Raw genomic sequence first — 8459 nt, 5'->3', positions numbered from 1 at the left:
CGAAGAAGATTTTGAATGACTACTGATGTATACAAAGGTCCAATGGTTATCAAAAGGTAATTGCCCTTGACGCTTTGTTGCACTTTGGGATAGTCTTATAGCATTTCTAGGTGATAAGCAGCTTGGGGAACAAATTGTCGCTGCTAAGTTTAACATACTTTACTTGTCAGATTTGAAAAACTGAATTTATTAAACAGTTACAAGGAAATATCTGCAATCTCACATCATGCAAAGAGGCTATTATTACTGCTTTCTTTAGAAAACTCAAACTTTTCAGCAGCAATATTGAACGTCTCGAGTTGCTGCAATTTCCTTCACTGGCCACTTGTAAACTAGAATTGCGAGATGATGATCTGATCGTATATCTTGATCATTTGAAACAACTGCAGTCTGATATGGAATTTCAGCTGGAGATGCATGTTCCAGATTGGGTGGTGGATCCATTTGGGGTGAATGTGAATGATGTTGACATCACATTGCAAGAACGTCTTATTGAGCTGCAGAGTGATAAAACAGCTCAAGCAAAATTCAAACACAGCAAGCAAAATTTCTGGATAACTAGTGATATTCAAAATGAGTTTCCAGAGCTCTGGGAGAAAACAAAATTGATTTTAATTGGATTCCCAGCCCTTATCTCATTGAATGTGGTTTTAGTCAAGCTCTTCACCTGCTATCAAAAGCTCTTAACTGTTTTGATGTTGTAAAAAGAGTTGACCTTTGATTATCTTTAACTAAGTTGCAACAAGATATTCAAAAACTCGGTAGTTTATGTCAGTCACAAGGATTTCATTAAGTACCCAAAGTAACAATATTAAGCGCTTTCTCATTGCTGGCTGAAAGGTTGGAAGAGTATCCTTTCAGATCTTTGAAATAGATTTATTTTTCAAATACACTTATCTGTAAACATTATTTTTAACATATAATAATTCCTATAACCTATTACCACATAAATGTTGACCTTATATTAGAGTAACACCAAAAAATCTTTAGCACTTAAGCACTATGGGACTATGGAGGGTGAGGGCCACAGAGATAAATGGAAGTCACAAGTGGGTCACAAATAGAAAAGGGGTTGACAACCACTGCACTATGATCTTATGCCAGGAAACACAACTTGAAGGGGAGGTGATTCTCATGTGCCTACTGCTTTTGATCTCCTTCACAGGGTAGGGTAGACAGGGGGGCCACTGCAGAGAAGACACCCTCCCACTCTGGCTCGCGCCCCCCCCCCCCATATAACATTCCGTAAAGTATACTGGTCCAGCTGCTCTCTCTCTGTCTTATTCATTCCGGAGTCTCTCGAGTTTGGTGAGCCCGTAGGTCCAGTGCCAGGCCTCCTTGGCAACAGTGACCACCAGGTTCATGTTCTTCTCTGGCCCTTAAAGAAGATGGTAAAGCAGTGGGCATCTCCATGGCACACCGCTGCATGCACTCTGACTGGTGACCCGGCCACAGCTCCTGGATGCCATCGATGGAGACTGCAGGGGGGAGGGGTGTGGCAGAAGTGAAACAGCAGAGGTCAGAACAAAGGATTCAGACAGATTCCTATACACAAGAGATTCTGCAGATGCTGAAAATCGAGAGTAACATACAAAAAGCTATTTATTTATTTATTTGTTTAGAAAATAAAAACAGCACAGAATGGGCCCTTCCAACAAAAATGAGCCACACCACCCAGCAACCTACCTTTTAACACTTGCCTAATCACAAGACAGTTTACGTGAGCTACTCACTGATACGACTTTGTCTGTGGGAGGAAACCCACGTGGTCCCAGGGAGAACGTACAAACTCCTTGTGGCGCTGGAATTGATGTTCAAACTCGCACTAACAGCTACGCCACTGTGGCACCCTGAAATGCTGGAGTGCCTCAGCAGGTCAGGCAGCATCTATGGAGAGGAATAAAGAGTCAATGTTTCGAGCCAAAACCCTTCATCGGGGAGTCCTGATGAAGGGTCTCGGCCTGGCATGTCAATTCTTTATTCTCTCCAGAGAGATCTGCCCGACCTGCAGGTTCAAATTCTGATTTATTAATCACATACAGTATCAAAGACCCCCCCCCACCTCAAACACACACCCTTCTCCCCTCTCCCGTCAAGGCAAAAAACCTTGAAAACATGTACCAACAGGCTCGAGGACCGTTTCTATCCCACTAACACAGTTCTGGTCACCTCATCATAGGAAGGATGTGGAAACTTTGGAGAGGGTGCAGAGGAGATTTGCCAAGATGCTGCCTGGACTGGTGGGGTGGGGCATGTCTTAGGAAGGTAGGTTGTGTGAACTAGGGCTTTTCTCTTTGGAGCAAAGGAGGATGAGAGGGGACTTGATAGATGTGTACAAGAGGCTAAGAGGTAAAGTTAGAATGTCTTTTTTTCCAGGGCAGAAATGGTTAAAATGAGGGGGCATAATTTTAAGATGATTGGAGGAATATCAGAGCTACATTCTTTACACAGAGAGTGGTGGTTGCGTGCATGGAACGCCCTGCCTGATGGTAGTAGAGGCAGATACATTAGAGACATTTAACGAACTCTTAAGACAGACACACAGATAATAGAAAAACGGAGAGGTGATTTGGGAGGGAAGGGTTAGATTGACGTTAGAGTAGATTAAAAGGTCAGCACAACATCGTGGGCAAAAGGACCATAGTGCTCTGTAATGTTCTATGTTAATACAGCAAATTACAGCACAGTACAGGCCCTTCGGCCCATGATGTTATAGGACTCTTGAATGGAACTTGCATGTCTTGTTCTCACAATCTACCTAGTCGTAACACTTCACCTTCCTTTCTGCCTTCGTTACACATTGTCTTTAACCATATTCTACATTCTGTTATTGCTTTTCCCCTTGTGCTACCTCGATATACTTATATTTTCAAATGATCAAGTTTAATTGTTATTCAACCGTACACATGTATACAGCTAAATGAAACAACGTCTCTCTGAGACCAAGGTGCAAAGCACGGAACAAATTACAATAAGAAATAAATAAGTCGTGCAAAGCAGAGCAAAAACATTGAGGTAGTTGTAATGTGTAGGCAGGTTCGGGGATCCAGCCAGTGAAACCAAATACAGCGATTGCAAATGGACACATTAACTATTTATTTATAAATGAACGGTGAAACACTAAACCAGGCATTTAGTTGAATAAGTGCTCACCAAAGCTTCCCTAAGCTACACAAAAAGAGTACCCTTTAACTTAACAGGTACTCCATTAAATCTCCCCAAGTTATAAAACTGAAAAGAACTACACATGCTACAAATAAATACTTAACTAAGTATTTAGGGTTATCTACGGAGTCTCTGTGGGTGGAAGTTAGGAATAGGAAGGAGTCAATAACTCTACTGGGTGTTTTTTTATAGCCCATCCAATAGTAACAGGGGCATCAAGGATCAGATAGGGAGACAGATTCTGGAAAGGAGTAACAATAACAGGGTTGTTGTGGTGGAAAATTTTAATTTCCCAAATATCGATTGGCATCTCCCTAGAGTGAGGGGTTTAGATGGGGTGGAGTTTGTTAGGTGTGTTCAGGATGGTTTCTTGATACAATATGTAGATACACCTACAAGAGGAGAGGCAGTACTTGATCTGGTATGGTAAATGAACCTGGTCAGATGTCAGGTCTCTCAGTAGGAGAGCATTTTGGAGAAAGTGATTGCAATTCTATTTCCTTTACCATAACATTTGCGAGGGATAGGAACAGACAACTTAGGGAAATGTTTAATTGGAGTAAGGGGAAATATGAAGCTATCAGGCAGGAACTTGGAAGCATAAATTGGAAACAGATGGTCTTAGGAAAATGTATGGAAGAAATGTGGCATATGTTCAGGGGATATTTGTGTGGTGTTCGCATAGGTACGTTCCAATGAGACAGGGAAATGATGGTAGGGCACGGGAACTGTGGTGTACAAAGGCTGTTGTAAGTCGAGTCAAGAAGAAAAGAAGAGCTTATAAAAGGTTCAAAAACCTAGGTAATGATAGAGATCTAGAAGACAAGGCTAGCAGGAAGGAGCTTTAGAATGAAATTAGGAGAGCCAGAAGGGGCCATGAGAAGGCCTTGGTGGACAGGATTAAGGAAAACCCCAAGACTTTCTACAAGTATGTGAAGAGCAAGAGGATAAAACATGAGAGAATGGGGTCAATCAAGTGTGACAGTGGAAAACTGTGTATGGAACCAGAGGAGATAGCAGAGGTACTTAATGAATACTTTGCTTCAGTATTTACTGCAGAAAAGGATCTTGGCAATTGTAGGGATGACTTGCAGCAGGCTGAAAAGCTTGAGCATGTAGATATTAAGGAAGAGAATGTGCTGGATCTTTTGGAAAGCATCAAGTTGGATAAGTCACCGGGACCAGGCGAGATGTACCCCAGGCTACTGTGGGAAGTAAAGGAAGAGATTGCTGAGCCTCTGGCGATGATCTTTGCATCACCAGTGAGGACGGGAGAGGTTCTGGAGGATTGGAGAGTTGCGGATGCTGCTCCCTTATTCAAGAAAGGGAGTAGAGATAGCCCAGAAAATTACAGACCAGTGAGTATTACTTCAGTGGTTGGTAAGTTGATGGAGAAGATCCTGAGAGGCAGGATTTATGAACATTTTGAGAGGGATAATATGATCAGTAATAGTCAGCATGGCTTTGTCAAAGGCAGGTCATACCTTACAAACCTGATTGAATTTTTGGAGGATGTGACTAAACATATTAATGAAGGTAGAGCCGTAGATGTAGTGTATATGGATTTTAGCAAGGCATTTGATAAGGTACCACATGCAAGGCTTATTGAGAAAATAAGGAGGTGTGGGATTCAAGGGACAATTGCTTTGTGAATCCAGAACAGGCTTGCCCACAGAAGGCAAAGAGTGGTTGTAGATGGGTCATATTCTGCATGGAGGTCGGTCACCAGTGGTGTGCCTTAGGGATCTGTTCTGGGACCCCTACTTTTCGTGATTTTTATAAATGACCTGGATGAGGAAGTGCAAGAATGGGTTAGTAAATTTGCTGATGACACAAAAGTTGGGGGTGTTGTGGATAGTGTGAAGGGCTGTCGGAGGTTACAGTGGGACATTCATAGCATGCAAGACTGGGCTGAGAAGTGGCAGATGGAGTTCAACCCAGATAAGTGTGAGATGGTTCATTTTGGTAGGTCAAATTTGATGGCAGTATATAGCATTAATGGTAAGACTCTTGGCAGTGTGGAGGATACCTTATACTTTTTTGTCGCCAAACAATTGATACTAGAACGTACAATCATCACAGCGATATTTGATTCTGCGTTTTGCACTCCCTGGAGTACAAATCGATAGTAAATATTAAAAATTTAAATTATAAACCGTAAATAGAAAATAGAAAAGGGAAAGTAAGGTAGTGTAAAAAAACTGAGAAGCAGGTCTGGATATTTAGAGGGTATGGCCCAGATCTGGGTCAGGATCCGTTCAGCAGTCTTAACACAGTTGGAAAGAAGCTGTTCCCAAATCTGGCCATACAAGTCTTCAAGCTCCTGAGCCTTCTCCCGGAGGGAAGAGGGATGAAAAGTGTGTTGGCTGGGTGGGTCGTGTCCTTGATTATCCTGGCAGCACTGCTCTGACAGCATGCGGTGTAAAGTGAGTCCAAGGACGGAAGATTGGTTTGTGTGATGTGCTGGGCTGTGTTCACAATCTTCTGCAGCTTCTTCCGATCTTGGACAGGACAACTTCCATACCTCGTTGTGATGCACCCTAGAAGAATGCTTTCTATGGTGCATCTATAAAAATTAGTGAGGGTTTCAGGGAACAGGCCAAATTTCTTTAGCTTTCTCAGGAAGTAAAGGTGCTGGTGGGCTTCTTGGCAGCGAACTCTGCTTGGTTGGACCAAGTCAGGTCACTTGTGATATTGATCTCGAGGAACTTAAAGCCTTTGACCTGTTCCACTTGCGCACCACCGATGTAAATGGGATCATGCGGTCCGCTAGTCCTTCTGAAGTCAACAACCAATTCCTTCGTCTTGCTGATGTTGAGTGATAGGTTATTGTCTTTGCACCATACCACCATGTTCTTAATTTCCTCTCTGTACTCAAACTCATCATTACTTGAGATACAGCCTACAATCAGAGGGATCTTGGGGTCCGAGTCCATAGGACACTCAAAGCTGCTACGCAGTTGACTCTGTGGTTAAGAAGGCATACGGTGTATTGGCCTTCATCAATCTTGGAATTGTATTTAGGAGCCGAGAGGTAATGTTGCAGCTATATAGGACCCTGATCAGACCCCACTTGGAGTACTGTGCTCAATTCTGGTCGCCTCACTACAGGAAGGACGTGGAAACCATAGAAATGTTGCAGACGAGATTTACAAGGATGTTGCCTGGATTGGGGAGCATGCCTTGTGAGAATAGGTTGAGTGAACTCGGCCTTTTCTCCTTGGAGCGAGGGAGAATGAGAGGTGAAATGATAGAGGTGTACAAGATGATGAGAGGCATTGATCGTGTGGGTAGTCGGAGGCTGTTTCCCAGGGCGGGATGGGCTAACGCGAGAGGGCATAGTTTTAAGGTGCTGGGGAGCAGGTACAGAGGAGATGTCAGGTGTAAGTTTTTTTACTCAGAGAGTGGTGAGTGTGTGGAATGGGCTGCCAGCAACAGTGGTGGAGGCAGAATCGATAGGGTCTTTTAAGAGACTCCTGGATAGGTATATGGAGCTTAGAAAAATAGAGGGCTATGGGTAAGCCTAGGTAATTTCTAAGGTAAGGACATGTTCGGCACAGCTTTGTGGGCCGAAGGGCCTGTATTTTGCTGTAGGTTTTCTATGTTTTTTTTTAAACAAATGCGGGGGTGGGGGGGGGTGGCATCGATGTCTGCAATACTCTTTTACAATGGTCCTTCACCAATAGTCATGACTTCAGTCTGAAGCAGTCTGGAGACAAAGGAAAGAGACCATGTCTCTTGCACGTGCTATTCCTATAGCTCTGAGGCACCCAGAACCTGTGACCAGTGCCACAGTGCACAAGCCAAATGATAGGAAGGAGTGGCTTCACCTTTTAAATGGGCGAATCAACGACCAACATGGTGGAAGCGTCTTTGACCGGTAAATAAGACAACTGTCGCCCCCACCCCCACCCCCCACATGACAGTCGTGCTCATGGATTCATAGACTGTTTTGAAATCTGATGGCAGAGGGGGAAGAAGCTGCTCCTAAAAAAGTTGTGTGTGTATCTTCAGGCTCCTGTATCTCCTCTCTGATGGTAATAATGAGAAGAGGGCATGTCCTGGGTGATAGGGTTTCATATTGGTGGATGCTGCCTTTTTGAGGTACCACCTTTTGATTTCATTTTTTTTTTACTAACAGAGCAACGCCACCCCTCTGCCTTCCTGCCTGTTCTCTCAATATAATGTGTATCCTTGGACATTGAGCTCCCAGCTATAATCTTCTTTCAGCCATGATTCAGCCTACAACATCGAACATGCTAATCTGCAATTGTGCTATAAGTTCATCTACCTTATTGCATACACTGCATGCATTCAAATATAACACCTTCAGTCCTGTATTCACCCTTTTCGATTTTGGCCACATTTTACATTGCAACTCATCCTATTGACTGCAATTTTGCCCTAGCATCAGCCTCTCTTCACTACACATTGCCTCTGTTTATAAACTAGCTACCTCATCTTCAGCACTATCATACGCCTTTCCTACAATATCCTTGCTTTGAAATATATAAAGTTCAGGACACTAGCCGCACCATGCTCAACCTTTTGATTCCTCACTTTGTCTGGGGTCTTACCAACATCTGCCTCCACAAGCTTTCTACTAACTGTTCTGGCACTCTGGTTCCCATCCCCCTGCAACTCCTGTTTAAACCCTGTGCGGCATTAACAGACCTTCCCACTATTCACCTAAACTTCCCCCAATATTCTACCCCTCACCTATCCGCTAGGGGCAATTTACAGAGACCAATAAGCCTCTAGGCCTTTAAAGCCACCAATATAACCAGGGAATCCTCCCACCAGGGTCATTCTCTCTTCTCCCCCACCCCTCCTTTCGAGCAGAAGATGTAACAGCTCAAGAATACAAGGATAGGCTCAAAGACAGTCTCTGACCCATTTGTTATAAGACTCCTGAAAAGTCTTCTCATGTAATAAAGATGTACTTTTGATCTCACAATCCATCTGACGATATGATGCAAAATGATGAATTCCATTGCATGTCTCAATGTACATGGGGCAAATACACTCAGTGGCCACTGTATTTGGTAGCTCCTGTACTTAATAAAGTGGTCACTGACTGTAAGTTCATCATCTTCTGCTGCTGCAGCCCATCCACTTCAGAGATGCTCTTCTGCACAGCACTGTTGTAACATATGGTTACTTGAGTTACTGTCACTTTACTATCAGCTTAAACAACTCTGGCCATTCTCGTCTGACCTCTCTCACTAACAAGGCACTCTCTCCCACAGAACCGCTGCTTGCTGGGTGTTGCTTGTTTCTTGATTATTCACTGA

The 8459-nt window shown here is 43.5% G+C and overlaps 1 long non-coding RNA gene across 1 annotated transcript in view; it reads right to left on the bottom strand.

The window, feature by feature from the left end:
* Nucleotides 1–331: 331 nt before the first annotated feature.
* LOC140210284 (uncharacterized) overlaps nucleotides 332–8459 on the bottom strand; it is a 31403-nt gene continuing 23275 nt past the window's right edge. Inside the window, exon 3 of the long non-coding RNA XR_011889200.1 lies at nucleotides 332–1478. This is a non-coding gene — a long non-coding RNA (uncharacterized lncRNA). The remainder of the gene's footprint in view (nucleotides 1479–8459) is intronic.

This window comes from Mobula birostris, chromosome 15 (genome assembly GCF_030028105.1).
Source record: "Mobula birostris isolate sMobBir1 chromosome 15, sMobBir1.hap1, whole genome shotgun sequence".
NCBI classification, from domain to species: domain Eukaryota; kingdom Metazoa; phylum Chordata; class Chondrichthyes; order Myliobatiformes; family Myliobatidae; genus Mobula; species Mobula birostris.
This window is presented reverse-complemented; position numbering and strand designations above follow the sequence as displayed.